The sequence below is a fragment of the Mytilus galloprovincialis genome, chromosome 3 (genome assembly GCF_965363235.1).
Source record: "Mytilus galloprovincialis chromosome 3, xbMytGall1.hap1.1, whole genome shotgun sequence".
NCBI lineage: Eukaryota > Metazoa > Mollusca > Bivalvia > Mytilida > Mytilidae > Mytilus > Mytilus galloprovincialis.
In genome coordinates, this window is record NC_134840.1 from 45,351,393 (window position 1) to 45,369,827 (window position 18,435).

The 18,435-nt window shown below is 31.2% G+C and overlaps 1 long non-coding RNA gene across 1 annotated transcript; it reads right to left on the reverse strand.

Moving 5' to 3' along the window:
• Nucleotides 1–6,464: 6,464 nt before the first annotated feature.
• Nucleotides 6,465–10,621, reverse strand: LOC143068090 (uncharacterized). Its single transcript, XR_012976111.1, has 3 exons — nucleotides 10,580–10,621; nucleotides 7,678–8,847; nucleotides 6,465–7,114 (listed from the first exon to the last, which is right to left on the reverse strand). It is a non-coding gene; the product is annotated as an uncharacterized LOC143068090 (long non-coding RNA).
• Nucleotides 10,622–18,435: the final 7,814 nt, after the last annotated feature.

The following is an 18,435-nucleotide window of genomic DNA, read 5'->3' on the forward strand; positions in this document are numbered from 1 at the left end:
TTTTAATATTGTTTCGTGGTCGTCACGCTCCAAATTTGTGTGGCTTTGTTCTTGTAATACTTGGTCATTCTCACTTGGAATCATTAACGTCCGGTCATCTGCTTCAGGTTCATATAAGCACGCCTCTTGGGTGGCTAAACATTCGTTTCCAGACATTTTACCTAATGTCTATTTCCTGGTCAATGTAAACAGTCACTTCACAACACGGTCAATAAATAATTCCAATTTTTGACACCGTTAAATTTTTCTAGCATTTAAAGAGGCCAGAAAAGTAAAAGGGATCTTGTATCTAGAATTGGATCAAACTTTTTCAAAGTTTTGGATATAAATACACCGGTACTTTAACGTTTCCTATATCTAATAACACTAGTGTACGAGTCCTATTCAATTCAATGCACATCCTTTCTTATTTAAAATTTTAATCATACCAATCATTGGACATGAATATAACCTATAAATAGAGACAGCGACATATGTTAATTTATATAATTTACATAAATAAAATCACATCTGGTCTTCAATTATTTCATTGTCATGGTATTGATTCGAAGTTGAAGAATAAAGAAGAAATTGTATGAAATGTTTTACATGTTGCAATCAATGCTCATTCTTCCTCAAATCACCGTGAGTGATACGTAAGAATGCAGCTGATGAGCTTTATTTTATTCCTTTAGGAGAAAATCTCATAAACAAATATGATCATCTTTGTCAGTGTTGATTCATGCCTCACAGTGTAAAAATGGACAAAATATGATTTTGAGACTTGTTGAACATTTCATGAAAGAATTTCGTAAACTCATTGTTTTAATGCAGTTGTAATATTTTCAACTCTGTCAAATTGTATTATTATAAATTTAAACTATTAAACAAAGTTTTATTTAGTTTTAGGGGTAGTTTGGAATATTTACGAAAACATGTAAATCTGCAAAACTTATCTAATTCGCCTCTAGTTTAGATAAGTTGAGATTACACTTAAAATACTATCAATGATCTGCGATCCTCACCAAATTCTCTTAAAGGCAAAAGACATGTAGATTTAACTTAAGACAACACCTTACGAAAACACTACCTATGAAAAGGCACATGGCCATGTTGGGAAGTACCCATGCATAAAGTAGTTATTGAGACTACTAGACTTTTCGTTTAGTACTGTCTCTGTAATAAAACTGACCTATGTATGATTTTTAGCTGCTCGATACTAGTACCTCATATTACAAATCAAACATGAACTTATATACAGTAATGCAATTGATCTACTAGTAGTTGCTGATTATTCCAGATATCCACATTTTTATGAAGAAGTTGCCTTTTATTTCTTCTTCTCAAAATGGATAAACGGTGTCCTAAGAATGCAACAGTGTGTCCAAAAGGGTGGGATAGAGTTGCCATACCTTAACGATGAACTTCAAGGTGTGCTCTCCAACCTTCCTTTAATCAACAAAATATATCCAATTCTTAATATAGTTATTAAGCGTTCTAAAAAAATTTCACCTCGCTCTGCTCGTAAATATCTATAATTTACTATAACATTCTGAATGAACAATCTGCCCCAAGTGTGCCATCGAATTGTTAGGTCTATTTTATAAGGAACAATTCGCAGAATATTATACACACTAATGAAAACCTAGTTAACTGAGGTTGAAGCAAACAAAAAGAATAATTATATCATTATTGTACAACATAAAGCCATCTTCGCTAACCAAGGGTTACAATCCACTTCCTCTTCTCCACCCTTGGATGAACAGAAAGCAGGCGAACACAAGAATTTTAAAGATTATAAAGATCTATGAAACATTTCTTTTACTGAATAGAGAAAATGGCCAAAACCAAACAATACTCAAATGGAGACCCCCCCCCCACCCATCCAGACCCTCATTGATACCTCAACCCCTATACTTTTTGATATTTTATTTACCCAATTGTTGTTATTATTTGTATTAATAACCTTCTATCATTATTTGATCTAAATTAACTTTTATTAGCTGAAATTTCAGCAGATGCACATCACAATATATTTTGTTTATTCTATCTGTATGACTTCTATCCGTCTTGAACAGTTCTATAAATAACTTGTATGGCAAAAAAGTGACACTCAAATGCAAAACATTACGTAACACAAGAAAAATACAACACAAATGTTCTAAATAAGTTATTATTATACATATTTTAAAGATCATATAAGATAAAGATAATTGTGTGTCTGGTAGTGAGGTAAAAATAAATTATCTCCCCTTTAAATGCGGAAATACAATAAATTAAATCCTATCCATATTTTATTTCTAAAAGCAATATAAATCAATTTTAAACTATTATATTTCATTTGAAGTTAAATTACTCTACCATTTTTTTAAAACAAATCATATTACATCAAATTATGAAATTTATAATTTACTCTTCACCGCATGTGATAGACTAACTTTTAAAATTATTAAACTTTATTTTTTCTTCATTATCTTTATCAAAAATCAACTATCCCTCATTCTGCGTCTATAGATGTATTAATTGCATGCTATAGCCTATTGAGAGGATTAGATGAACACCTGAGACAATGAAGCAGTGTTTCTTCTTCAGTAGAAATATCTGTGCCGATATCTCAGGGACAAACATCAACAAACATAGACCAACTAATCAGTTTCTAAAAAGTGCCATTCAAATAAACATGCATGGTTTACTTTTAAAAATTGTCACTTGGAGAGAGAGTTGTCTCTCGACACTCATACCACATCTTCCTATATTATCTATGAGGGAACAATCAGAATCCAAGAAAAATTAAAATAACAAAAATACAGAACTCCAAGATAACTTCAAAACGGAAAGTCCTTTATAAACTTGCAAAAAAAACCCCACCACATCAAACTAATGAAAAAAACAACTGTCATATTCCTGACTTGGAACAGGCATTTTCTTATGCAGAAACAGATGAATTAAACATAGTTTTATAGATAGGTAAATCTCCCATGTTGGAAAGGCAATCTTTTAAATTGTCCTCTTTATTGCAACCAGAAAGCTTTCTTTCACCAATTCCAAATAACAGTGTGAAGTTTGGTCAAAGACATTCTATATAGAATGGAGCTTGTGAAAAACTGCATTCAACCTATTTTTATATTTATCATTTATTTGTTTTCAGTAGTCATAATTTAACAATACCACTTCCATCACCATCTGACTATTGTTTGGGGATAAACACAGACTATCAAATTTTAAAAAGAAAAATCATATAAATATATTATACAAGAACACAGTTACTGAAAAAAGGCTACTAGTTCATACTGAAACTTTCACTCACTACTAACACACGGCCATTTTACCATTAGACTAGTATGCAAATAATTGAAAATGGAAAAGGGGACTGTGTCAAAGAGACAAGAACCCACACATAGTATATATACAATTTAAGAAACAAATGCCTACTTCACGCTTCTGTATAAATTTAAATTATAAATGGTAATAAATATCGAAAATATTTCACAAGACTTTGCTCTTTTGTTTTTGTTTGAAAAATTAAAATCTAATGAAACCTCTTTCCTACTGATGCTGAAGTGATTATCATATACTTTGAATTTCTGTAAAAATTACAACCAAAAGTTGTAAGCTACACTACAATTATAAAACTACTGTTCTTTTGCTTGATCTTCCTCATTGCAGAAGGTACATAGATCTTGCCTAATTCTATATATTAAAAGATGTATTTGTAGGTAAAATTCTGTGTTATATTTTATAACAATTATTGTTTGATATGTATCTCTACATCATCTTTTTGTAATAAAAAAGTACTTAGACCATTCTAGATTTCAGAATTTGTCATTTCCTCGAAGTGGCTCCTAATTTTAAAAAAAATCTCATTTAAGAGTATTGCTTATTTGCATTTATTATCTTCAAATGATCTGTACACACATCCAAACTCCTGATTTTCCACGATCCTTATAGAAAATTCACAAAATGGAACACAATTTTCTCAGTACAAACTACAAAATTGTTTCATGATTTTTTTATATAGATTCTGGAATGTTAAAAAATAAACTGTATATATTAAATAAATCAATAAAAAGTTCTTGTCTTACTTGTTAACAGGTTAACAATGACTAACTTTGACTATCATTTCCAAAACGGATTTGTTTAAGCAATGAGAAATTTTTTTCATTATGTAATATTAACATGCATTGGACTATTGAGAGGACAAGATAATAACCTTACCAAAGAAGCAGCTATTCTTCTTCAGTAGAAATATATGTGCTGACATCTCAGGGGAAAGCTGTTTTGCACTTGTTCCTTCGATTGAAAAAGGTAAAATCACAAAAATACTGAACTTCGAGGAAAAATCAAAACAGAAAGTCCCGAATCGAAATGCAAAATCTAAAGCATAAACACGTCAAACTAATGGACAACAACTGACTTGGTACAGAGATTTTCTTAATTAAAAGTGGTGAAATTTTATAGCTAGCTAAACCTCTCACTTATATGACAGTCACATAAAATCAAAAACAAAAACCAGGAAAGTGTTTGCTTATGTCAATTTTTGTGGACATTTTCTGTTTTAAAGTTTGCCTTGGAGTTCGGTATTTTTGTTATACTTTTTCCCTATACAAGGTTCCTCGTCACTGCCTCAAGTAATTCCCGAGTCTTAGAACCTGATGAATTAAGGTGGCAGTAGTTTTAAAACCGATGATTTAACATCGTAGGTTTGTACTGAATAAAGGACAGTATACCGGCATCAATCGATTGAGAGAAAACAAATCCGAGTTACAAAATAAAACCGAGGGAAACACATCAATTCTACTAGTATGCGAAAACTTAGGAAAACTGGAACACTGAAGTGCAACAAAAACAAACGCCAACATACATAGAAACGAACTGTTTGATAACAACTGCCATATTTCTGACTTAGTTGAGAACATTTTTAGAAAACACGGTGGGTTGAACCTGGTTTTATTGCAAGCCTAACCGCCCTACTGAACCTTCTGAGCTGTTGCCAAATCATTTGAGTGGTTTCTCCTTGTCGACTTCTTCTTATTTGTATATGAGTCGGATTTTCTTCAGACATCTGCCAAACACACGATCAAAGAAGTCAGATAATTTAATTTCACATTCAAATACAACATGCATATGAACTCTTTCCATTATCAGTACAAACTTTTCCTATTGAGTTCCATCAATATACCCTACAGAACTATAAATTATGGGATACACATTTCCCAACTCATTCGATACTCAAGGCAAAAAGTTGACGAACCACAATAATATTAAAGAACGTCTCGTTCTTTGGACGATACTAAGATCTTGTTGATTGATATTCTGTATCAACTTCACATGATGGTCTTGAAGTATATATTCTAGGTACTGACAATTTTAGTGTTAATTTATTTGACTTTTTAAAAATTATTACCTTTACTGTTTCCATTTTTCCTGTTCAAAGTCAGGAATATGGCAGTTGTTATCTAATAGTTCGTTTAATGTATGTTGCATTGTTTGTTGCCCTGTTGCCTTGTTGTTTGTTTTTTGTTGCACTTCTGTGTTCTATTATTTCGTTGTTTTCCTCTTATAGTTGATGTGTTTGAACAACAGTATACTATTGTTGCCTTTATTTGGTAGTATTCCTTTTGTGTGGCTCGGTCTGTATACATCCGGTCATTGTGTAATTGTGCTATGGTCAATTTGTGTATTCTTGTCTTTCAGTTTTGTTAACGTGCTTCGTCTATATGCCATTTTGTTTTTCTTGGCTGATATATTTATTTGTTTTTATAGTGATTGATATGATAAGACATTGTTGACTACTGTGCCCCCCCCCCCCCCCCCCCCATTTTTTACATTTTTACTTATCATATATTTTTGTTTGTTAAATACAATGAACGTTTATGCGACTCATACAAATAAGAGGTTTAGCTAGTTGCAAAACTAGACTTACTCCACTGTTTTCTAAACAAGGACATACCTGTACCAAGTCCTTTTTATGGAAAAAGTATATCAAAAATACCGATCTCCAAGGCAAACTGTAAAAGAAGAAGTCTACAAAAATTGACATAATCAAACACTTTCCTGGTTTTTGTTCTTGATTTTATGCGACTGTCATACAGGTGAGAGGTTTAGCTAGCTATTAAACCAGGTTAAATACACCATTTTCTACTTAAGAAAATGTATGTACCAAGTCAGGAATATGACATTTGTTTTCCGTTGGTTTTATGTGTTTGAGCTTTTAATTTTGCCTTTTGTTAAGGGTTTTTTCCGTTTTGAATTTTTGATTCACATTTTGTAATTATACGTGTGGCATATGTATAACAAACTTCCTATGAGTATGAGTTTTGCTTCTTAATTAACTTTAACATTGTTTTTATTTGTGAAAAGTTCGCGTCATTCGAAGAAAAAAAAGAGAGTGATTCTGCAATTGCTTTGGTTTTTTTCAAACATCTAAAATTGAAGTGCACTGAAAATTCAGTGTGTGAAACAAAAAAATATTTATGAAACTCATATATAAGATATATTTTTATTCATGGTGAATGACATTTTAGCCATATGTTGTTTGTACAATTTCATTAATGTTTATCCTTTTTTGCTGACTAATAATATGTTCAAAGGAAACTATGTTTATCTCCACACAAATGGCGTTGACAATTTTTACATGTCTTTGAATATATTTTTTAAATGTACATGTGATTTGAAATGAATACTTCCAGCCGAACACGCCTCTGTCTTGTTTATATATTTTCCCTGCTAAATATGTCTTTCTTGATTCATAGGATTATTTTTCCATTCTATCTGTTCGAATACATCCCTCTCTCTATCTATCTTTCTCTCTCTCTCTCTCTGTTCCAGTTTGTGTCACTTAAAAAGTATGTACTAACTGATGGCCCTCTTTTGTAATTATACATGTAAGATGTATGGCCAAAGTGTCTTATTTTCGTTTATTGATGTGTCACTCCTCACTACATATCTACACTACAAGTTGTGGCTCAAACTTGTCGCTTTATTTGTTTTGCGATATACTTTCTCTCCTGATTGATTCATGAGCTGATGTGAAAAACCTGTCTCTACTGTATGAGTGATATACTAATCTTGTATCATTTTTCAGCACTGGACATCAGAGGTTCATAGATCAACTGCTGTGTTTGTTACTGTAAAACTGTCATACAGAAAGATGAAATATGATTATCCTTTGGAAATTCAAAGTGCAACAGTTACAATTCGATAGATGACAAATCATGAAAATAAAAACTATTTAAGCGTATAAATGTAAAACATTTATCATTTTAGATTCCATAAATTTATAGAGCGTGTAATGGTTTAAAATCATTATTCATTAAAAGCTCATATTGTACACTTTACAGTTAAAGAAGGCTTGATTTCTGTAATAGCAGATTACATTATTCAGAGATAAGTACCAGTTTCTGTGAACCGTATCATAGTTAAAGACGACCTCTTCTGAATGAATCTTTTATCGAACATTCTTTTTATAGTAGATCTTTTATTAGAAATTAAAAGCTCGAAATCTTGGATTGACACTTTCGTCTTGTCGAAAAATTATGTGACAAGGAATTCAAACATTTTTGTGCAATTAGTTTGACTTCTCATTGACTTTTACCCCACATCTTCGATATAATGATATTCAGTGCAAAATGATGCAATACTGCACGTCAATTCGTCATTATGATATATTATGTTAATTATCTGATTTCTTATACTTACAGTTATATATTATCATCTAAAGCTGTCAATTAAGGATGGTATTATAATACACGATCCAACAATTGCTACCACAGCTACCAATGTCTTCTTCTTACGGGACGACATCTTAGAAAAACACTCTGCCTGTTCTTTGGCTGTCTTTCTAATATTATTGATCCCTCGCTGCAGTGTATTATGTTTAGATTCCATCGTAATTATCACACTCGTCTTTTGTTTATATGCAATAACAGTATATATCACAGTAAAAAATATCAATGTATTTCAGAATGTCCGCTTAAAATATTTTACGATTCGGTATGATATTCATTCAGGTGTTTACAAAATATTCATATATATGCTTGGAGGGGTTTCAATTACTACAGGTAATACACATTACTCAGGTGACAAATATGTTATTATGAGGTACAGAAGGGTAGATACATTAACCGAGTTTTTAACCACATATATTGAGGTTATAGGGGTGAAGGAGAATTATGTACTTACGATTACCAGAAATAAATTTGCTCAAGTCAATCTTTAAAATAATTGAAAACAGTTTTGATTTTATGAGTATGCTCTTGTGCTATTATAACAGACAGAAAGAAATCAATGTGTATTTTATTTTGGAAGACAACAAAACTAGTCAACTGATATTAGACATTTCGCAGGTTTTATATCATACAAGTTTCTTGCATAACAAATTTCGGAATAATTCAGAAATTTTTCTGACTTAATCAATTTTTACTCTGATAAAAATGGAAACAAACTTAGTTATAAGAAAAACTTCTCATGTAATTGATAGATAATTCGATTTAACAAGTGCAGTTTGAAATTTTCACAATTTTCAACAATCCAAGAAAAAATATTATTCACATTAGTCAGATAAAAGAAATAAGAAGGAACGACAAGCATACATTTATTTGGTTCCTTTTTTTAATACATTAAAATGCAAGTGATAAAACCTGATATCTATGATACCTTTGTTTTAACAGTGTATTTCATTTCCCTATTTGCTGTTCCCTAGAAGCTGCTGCAAAAATTATGTCCGCAATATCGCCCATTAGTCGCCTTAAAGTTCAAGGGATTAAAGATACATTTACTATTGTACTTTGAACATTTGATTTCTCATAAAGATGAATACAAATATATCTATTTACTCTTCTGTTTCTTTCTTTAACATGTGCTGGATCACTGAAACGATAATAGCGTTTTATGTATACTCGTATTTAATCAAATATAAAATGAACTAAAAAAATTTTCTAAATGAAGTCACACGCCAATTCCCCAACTACCACCAGCGAAGAAATGCAATAAATAAACATAACTGAATATTTGAATTATGACAATCAATTGTCTTTAACATTTATCAATCATGTGATTCTGTTTTCATGCAACAAACATGAAAAAGCAAGCCCTTCCTTTTGTGGAGCAGGATCTGCTTACCCTTCCGGAGCACCTGAGATCACCCCCAGCTTTTGATGGGGTTCGTGTTACTAAGTCTTTAGTTTTCTATGTTGTGTCTTCTGTACTATTATTTGTCTGTTTGTCTTTTTATTTTTAGCCACGGAGTAGTAAGTTTATTTTTTTAATCTACGAGTTTGATTGTCCCTCTTTTTGCATGAAACATTTGGTTGATTATTATTGGGAATAATTGGAGCATGACTGGAGCGGCATCCACTTAGGTTGTCAGTTGGCCCGATCTTACGAAAGTTTCCTGGCAAAATAATCATAGTCCTTCGAATAGCCATTTGGATATAATCGAAACAAGAGGTCTGCTCAAGGGTGTACCCTTACAAACACTGCTCCAATAGTGTAATGAGGAAAACGGACAGAAACAGAAACTAGCATGTTTGTGCAGTCTAAATTCATTAGATACCAGTAAAGTTAGTTTTAATTTTACCGATTGTGTCCTATTCCCGAATTTGATATGTTGACTACGTGGGGATTTACATGGTGGGTGAATTAAGCATGAAATAAAGAATACCCTTACCCTGTGCATGAACCAAGAATCGTTCCTATTAAACTTCAGAAGACTCCCAAATTAGTGCTCGTTACCTTGATTTGCCTTCTTGCTTTGAAGGAGATTCTATCGATACACTACTGTTGTCTCAACGAAAATAGAATAAAACGCTCAAGAAAAAAACCAGATTGAAATATATTTTGCTACGACGTGAATACATACATATAATTTTATATACAAATTTCCTTTGTCGCCCATAACATTACTGTACATAATTCACCCTTTTATATACAGTTTATACTATATATATAAAAAAAAACCATATATTTTTTAACGTAGAAAAAGTTGTAAATAAGTGCCTTTAGGAATTTTGTCCCACCACTTTTTATTCAACTAATTTTTGGGATTAAACTTTAGAAAGATTTGAGTTATCTTTCTTTCAACAAAAATGTATAAACATTTCGTTTGGAGGATTTTCTTATAAAAGTGATTTTCTCTAGTTATATCGAGTAATTAGCCAAATACATATATCGTTCATCAAAACTAAACATCTGAACAGACGCATTCTATAAAAAATATGTCTACTTGCCCTTTCGTTTATCTTTGTTGACATATTTTCTTGTTTTTATAGTGATTAAGATTACAACACAGTGTTGACTGCTGTACTCCTATTTTCGACATTTGTACCTATTATGTTCATTATTAATCAAAGCTTTAAAAGACATATGAATTGGCGGTAAATTATAATAGATTTGTGAATATTGACAACGTAATTTCAAGCACTTTCTTTTCATTTCATTTCATTTCATTAGGAACTTATATCAACAGATTAAACCACTTTAAATGAATTAACATACGTTATTTTGTTGTTTGGTTAAAATGTTTATTGTGTAATATATAGTAGAAGGTTTAATATTATAAGACATACTCGATCTCTTTAAAGAAAAAAACCCACTTTCTTACCTCATAGCGTCAAGGATAAATGGGGTTTAGTTTCGTTTTGCTGAAATAATAAATGAATGCAAGTCATAGTTTACTAGAATATGAAGAACAAATGTTTGATTACACAAAATATGTTATAAATGAAATAGGTTTTATTTGGTTGATATTTTATGTACAGTACCATCAAACAGTAGTTGGATATAAAATTTCAATAATTTGAACGTCAAATTGTACTTAAGGCAGAATCCTACTGACGTATTTGCTCAAAGTAGTAGGCACCTTAGTTTCTATTTTTTCTTCAATTATTGTTTCACTATATCATAATGTTCCAAACCATTTTCGTAATGATATACATATATAATATTCGAAGGTTGTTAAAACATAAATAAATCGTTAAAATATACAATTTCATTATTTTGATTAACAATCTCTTCAGTCTTTAACAAGGAAACGACATTCGCTGACACACCCATGTGGACCACTTACGTAAACTATAGTCCAGTTTCGATGATGTTCAATAAGAAATAATCGTCATGGAGATGTTGTTTCTTAATTATAATTACCTTTAAACCAATATCTGTATCTTGAATACTAGTTAATATTTTATGAATAAGCAATGAGAAAATTATGAGTATTACAATACTTGATGCAACTATTATCCAAAATGATTTTTTTCTGCATAATTCCTTGGAAACAAAACTTTGCACACTTGTAGGTTCAATAGTTAATGCAACATCAGGGTGAAATTCCACAGAATCAATTTGTTCTTCTTTTTCAGTATCTTTAGTCGATTTTGACCACAATATGAGATCGTCATCACTTTCAACTATAGGATCCGTTAGAATAGGTTCACTGTCATCAACAGAAAAACTGGTTGACAATCGTCGCCTCATATTTATTATCCGAAATGTATTATCAGTTTCAACGTTTATAGGTATACACCCGATAGTGATATTTATCTATTACAATGTAGTCATCAGCAGTAAATTACTACGATAAAAGTTTGAACAGTGATACATGTATTTAACAAATACACTCACAAAAATGTATGATACTTTTTTTTAGTGTGGATGACACGTGTTTGCACAGGTTTACAACGCCACACAAATTAGATGTACATTAACCAAATGACATAGACTGTAAAGCAAACATTGTGGAAGGATATCTCTGCATAAGAGAGATGCAACATCAGTTCCAGTACAATTTGGCTTTCCAACTGTAAACTGACAACGCTTTCGCAAAAAAAAACTAAACCAGATCCACAATGAACTACATAGAAACTTAAGACCGAGCAACACAAACCCTGCCAAAAACCGGGGTGACCTCTGGTGCTATATGAAAGTAAGTAGTCCCGTCGTGTTGTTTATGCAAGTACACATTAGATCTTAGTTGGTGAGTTCACAATCGAAGACGGATAGTGATTACGATAATAGGAACAATCTGTATTCATATGTGACACTATTGAGCAAACTTGACCAACCAACTCGTGGTGTTGTCTTAAAAATTGTCAAAGGGTAGAATTCACTTTTACCCCCTTGCACTGGATCACTTGTTTCAACAGCTTCCTTGTTAGCAGCAATCCTATATCAAGGAAATTGTGATAGAAAAAGCAAGCTCAGGATCTTACATAGGACGAAAATAAGTCTGAATCTAGTGCTGCAAAATGAAACTGACTTTTCCACAAACAATATTCACATAAAATTTTATTTCTTAAAAATTACAAAACTCTGAAAATGTCCAATGCATAGTTTTAAAGCGCTATCAAATGAAACTTCAAAGATCTTATCTTAGGATATTACTATTTTTAAAGGATGACATTTGTTTCTATACATCTGTTTGATACATTTTTGTAAAATAAGAGGATTTTAAGCAAAATACATCGAGTCAGGTACTACATATCTTTTGTATTTAAATAAGCTTACAAGCATTTTTAATGCACAAATCTGTATAAAAAGCCATTATTTCACAACCAGGAAGAGATGAGTTAAAATCAAGTTTAAAAATCATGTGTGCTTAATGTGTCGCGATGAAGAGCTTACAACACTGGGAAAAAAATGCAACGTATGCAATCATGCGATCAAAAGTACTGATATAAATCAAGAAACAGCAGTATTCTCTAGTATTTCCTTTTACTATTCATATATGAATTAATCAAAATAAGGAAGAGATTTACAGTAAAAATTAATTGTAAGTCCAAACAATTAAATTTTTGAAAGAACAATCTGAGATCATATGAGTATCAAATGACATAAAAAATGAAGAAAGAGGGTTTAAAATGTCAAAAATATAGTCTATAGATATAAGAAGATGTGGTATGAGTGCCAACGAGACTACTCTCCATCCAAGTCATACTTAACCCTTATAGGTCGAAGTACGGTCAACATGGAGCATTGGCTCACACTGTTTATTCTGTTTTTATTGATATATATTTGTCGTGGCTCGGTACTTGTACATACTGTCATTGTGTTATTGTTCTATGATAATTCTCGTATTTTTGTCTTTCAATTTTGCTAATTTGCTATGTCTATATGCCTTTTGGTGTTTCTTTGATACATATGACGTGGCTCTGTAAATATATATACCGTCATTATGTTGATCTAAATGTCATTTCTTGCTTCTTTGTTACATATTTGTTTGCTTTATAGTGATTAAGATTATAACACAATGTTGACTGCTGCACCCCTATTTTTTACATTTTTACCTATTATGTCAGTTTGTCTTGTTCACACATTTTTGTTAATATAACATTATAGCTTTGAAACAATGTTTAATCCACAATTTTCTACCTAAGAAAATACCTGTACCTAGTCAGGAATATGACAGTTGTTCCCCATTCGTTTGATGTATTTGAGCTTTTGATTTTGCCATTTGATTAGGGAATTTCCTTTTAAAATTTTTCTCGGAGTTAAGTATTTTTGTGATTTTACTTTCACTGAACAGTAAGCTATAAAGGGACTTAACAAATGACAAAGTGTAAAACCATTCAAACGGGAAACCAACAGTCTCATCTATATAAAAATTGAGAAACGAAAACATTTATTTACATCAACAAACAACAAACACTACCAACTTTCCCCTAAACATATATAACAGAAACCTCTATAGTATTTCTTATGTTATATCTTAATGCTGTTTGCTATTTGTAATTTTAGATAGTTTGCAGATCGTTGGTCATTTTATTTCGACAACGATAGTTGTGGCCATTCAAGATCATATTTTCATCAAAAGTTTTTCGAAAGTGTGGCATGTACAAAGAGTCCTTTCCCGGAATTCTATACAAATAATTTGATATCATATAGTTTTTTTTAATTGCAAGATACAGCTGATTGCTATGAAGACCAATGTCTAAAACAAGTTAAATTATCTTTAAGGTTTCTTTAATGTAAAACAAAAACCAGTCAGTCTTCCATTAAAGATAATCGTAATTAGTTGAAAATATTATTCAACTAATGTTATAGTAATTTGATTGCAATGAAGACCAATGTTTAAAAGAAGTTAAATAGTTCATTAAATATTAATTTAGAGGTAAAGTATGCTTCTTATATTTATTGTTCATTTAGGCGAATCAATTAACTACCTGCTGACAAGAGGAACGACCTGTTTTATAATTTGTAAATAATGAATAGAATAAATAAAGGTAACAGTAGTTTACCGATGTTCAAAAGTCATACATTAATTGAGAAAAAATAATCCGAGTTACAAACCAAAATCGAGGGAGACACACCACAACAAGAACATTGTATATCACATTCTAAAAATACAAGTTCGAGAATCTAGAAAAAGACGCATCCCAACGCAACAGACTCCATGGTTATCGATGTCAAAATGACGTAGCGTATTTAATACTGACTCTTATCCATTAGATCTTGTTTGATTGTCCTCATTTTGTAACTGTTAAACAAAAAGTTGCTGTGGCCTTTTGAAAGAGTCTACAAATGTCAATCTGTCACAATCTGTGGATTAAGCAACACAGCTTAAAAAGAAAACAAGAGTAATGCGATAAATATATTGAAATTCAAAGAATTATTAGTTTGCAGATTTGAGAGTATTGTAAAAATGATTCGTCCATAATGTAACATGATTGCATAACGTTAATTACTCTCGCTATTCATAATATAAATTGACCGAAATTATCAAACATACCATTATATATTTGTAGCGTGCAGACAAATGTGAAAATGTTGACAACATTAACAGTTTTACTGTTATTTTGCAGTATTGCAAGTAAGTTATACTGTATGTACGTTCCTAAGCTTCAATCAGATTTACTCAATAAGCAACATTTTAATACTCGTTTGTTTGTCTTTGACCAAAAAGAGAACAATATAAATAGTAGTTGAAAAAGTAAAGAAGAATATATTTATTTTAGATTTTTACTTTCCTTTGAAGTATCAGTATTATTCAGATAATTCAAAAGTTTCGACTTTATTTTATACTACGGTACCATAATAGCTAGATTGTACTCAAAACTCAAAACGATCGCTGGCAAACATACTTCGAACTTCACTAGCTATTTTGTTTCTTTAATCATAGTTTGAACTCTCTTTGTAGTAATACAATTATAAATACGATTATAGTCCCTAGTGTGGACAGTGTGTTACTTGCATTATTTTTCAACCTTTACAAATTTATTTCTTCATGGCTTATGCCTTAAAAAGCAATAAGGGATGAAACTACACTGTAAAAACAATTGAGTCATGAATTGTAAAGCAAAGTAGTGATTTGGTCCAGGTCAAAAAAAGGTTACAAATTAGTATTTTTGAAGATGCAAAAAGAATATTTTTAGTTAGAGCTGATGGAATTTGACTTGTCCAAAAAGTAGTACACCACAATGTAAAAATATTGTAGATAAAGCGTAGGAGGGATTTTTTTTAAATTTCCATTTATTTTAAAAAGAAATGCACTACGAAATAATTGTGTTCTCGGGCCTTGTAAAGTGAGCTATAGTGTGGCAACCGATTTGGCTTATGACCTCAGCGCAGATTCAGAACAGCGATGACGCTTGGCAGAAGACAGTTGATGAAAAAAATTACCACACAAAAAGGTTTTATTGCATTTAGCTTGACCCTCATTTCTTGTGAGGAACCCAATTAAAAGATTGAGACTGAAAGCCTCAGTGCGGTTTAAGACCCGCATAAAGGGTATTCCATATCATACAAAGCCATTTCTATATCCGGTTAAACACTATTTTCGATAATAACACAAGTGATTAAAAGCAAATTATTGGTGTCCAGGATTTCGAGTGATTGCTTTAACCAACTTAATGGTTAGAATCCTTGATTTAAGGGCTTTTCTCTTCTGTTTCAATGTAAAGTATTGTCTTTAGGCTTTTTTTTATTCATAAACTATGGTTTCCAACGAACTTGAACAACTCATGTGAAATTGGTTTCAAACATTTATATTACAAAGTTTTAAATTACAAGGATTTGTTAGAATCTTTAATTTATTCAAATAACTATTCAATTATTATTTGATTAGGAAATGCAATGTAAACTTCAAATAAATAGGACAATGAAAAGCGACGATACAGTCGAACAAACAAACAAGGAAATGCGTTTACAGTCTATGGAAGAAGCGTATCGATAAAAACTTTTCTTATATATCCTCAATGCTCTTCAACTTTGTATTTATTTGGCTTTTTAACTATTTTGATCTGAGCGTCACTGATGAGTCTTATGTAGACGAAACGCGCGTACGGCGTATAAAATTATAATCCTGGTACATTTGATAACTACTTATATCACATAGCGATATTGTCTATTATCAATTGTAAATATGCAGACATTCCATGCGGAAAATGTTGTTTTCGGCAACGAAAAATTAGGAAAATACTAACTTTAAAACTTATTGTTCAAATATAAACAACAATTGAGTCTAAATATACATTCAGAAGTTAGTTAGAAGCTAATGTTTATGTCCGTGTAAAATTTGAAGTGCTGTGTTTTTCTTGTATACATAAATAAACAAATGCTATTTGTTCTTATATCAATGCGATATTTTTAAAATATCATAGCGGTGTTTTTGTTATATCAATATTAGTACTAATTAGTATTAATATTAGACTGCTGTACCCATATTTTGACAATTTTACCTATTATGTCTGTTTTGTTCACGCATCGTTGTAAATATGACAGAATTTGACGAGACTGTCATACACGTGAGAGGTTAAGTGCTATAAAACCAGGTTCAATCCACCATTTTCAAAATTTAGAAATGCCAGTACCGAGTCAGAAATATGACAGTTGTCATTCATTCGTTTGGTATGTTTTATCATTTGAGTTTACCATTTGATAAGGGACTTTCTGTTTTGAATTTTCCTCGGAGTTCAGTATTTTTGTGATTTTACTTCTTAATAGTATTGTATGTAAATAAACAGTTTTAAGACCATTGCTTAAATTCAAATTGTTTTTGGTAACATCTTACAAATTTCTCAATTGGTTTTGGAAGCAAAACTAATCAAATAAGGGTTTAATAAACAATGTCGTAATCAAATAGCTAAGTATCAAAATGATTGTTCACATATATAACATTTAGCAAATTGCATAATGAACGCACCGAAGTGATATATATCCGATATGCTCACAACGCACGCATGGAAGACTTTCTTTATTGATAACAATGAAACTAACTTGTGACAAAAATGAATCATAATGTCCTCGTTCAGATTGATTCGACCTGTCCTTTTGAATCTCCTTTTTTTATACAAATTAGACCGTTGGTTTTCCTGTTTGAATGGTTTAACACTAGTAATGTTTTTGTTCCTATATAGCGTAGTGTTCGCTGTGAGCCAAGGCTCCGTGTTTAAGGCAATACTTTGATCTATAATGGTTTACTTTAAACAAATTATTACTTCGATGGAAAGTTGTCTCATTCGAACTCATGCATCATCTTCTTATCTATAAATCTTTAAAATTTCCCCTTATAAATAAATGCTTTCCAGTCCTCCAACTGAACTAAATTTATAAATATAGAAAAGATATATACACATTTCTAACGTCAAAAGACATTTACATCTTATTTATTTGTGTTCTAAACATTCTTTTTAGTACTCATTGAAGAAAGAAATGAATTTATAACAAGCGATACGGATTGTTATTTTGCACTAAGAAATGTTCGCGTATTTATACGATCGGTTACTAGTCAAAAACGAAAGTCAAATCTCTGTGGCAACAATACATCGGAATGCCCTCATGGACATCGCGATGTGAAAGAGCATCCACGCGGCGAGCTGATTCTGTTCATAGAGATATCGATTTACCAACGGGAGAAGTCTTTGATATCCAAAAAGAACTGTTTTCCTTCTCAATATTTTTTTTCTATGTTAATAATAAATGCATTTTCTGTTTGACAAGATTTTTTATTTTCGTTGTATCTGAAGTTGTCCAATTTATAGTCTGAGGCTACTCAGTTGATATCTTCAAAGTTCGGGACATCAGCATTTGTACATTTTAATTTGTTTGGATTATTTACTTTACCATTTGAATATTCATTGTAATTTGGAGCTGTATTGGATTGGATTGTTTGAATGAATATTTCTTTTAAGTAATGATATTTTTTGTCTATTTCGATATTACCAAGGTGGATATGCTATAGCAGTGTGACCAGTATATTAGAATCTAATAGGTTGGTAGACTATTTGCAACCGGATTTAAATTCCGCCATTGCATCATCACTTCAAATAGAATTAGTCGGTTAAACCATGTGATTGAAAACAATAGACTGAACAGGTTGTTAACACTTGCAACTATCAATAGGGTTAAGCAACATTTTCGAAATGATAAGTTCATGTAAGCATTAATTTTGTAACAGTTACGAAATTTTAGTGATATTGATCCTAAAACATTAAACCGGTCATGATCTAAGTTTGTGAATTATGT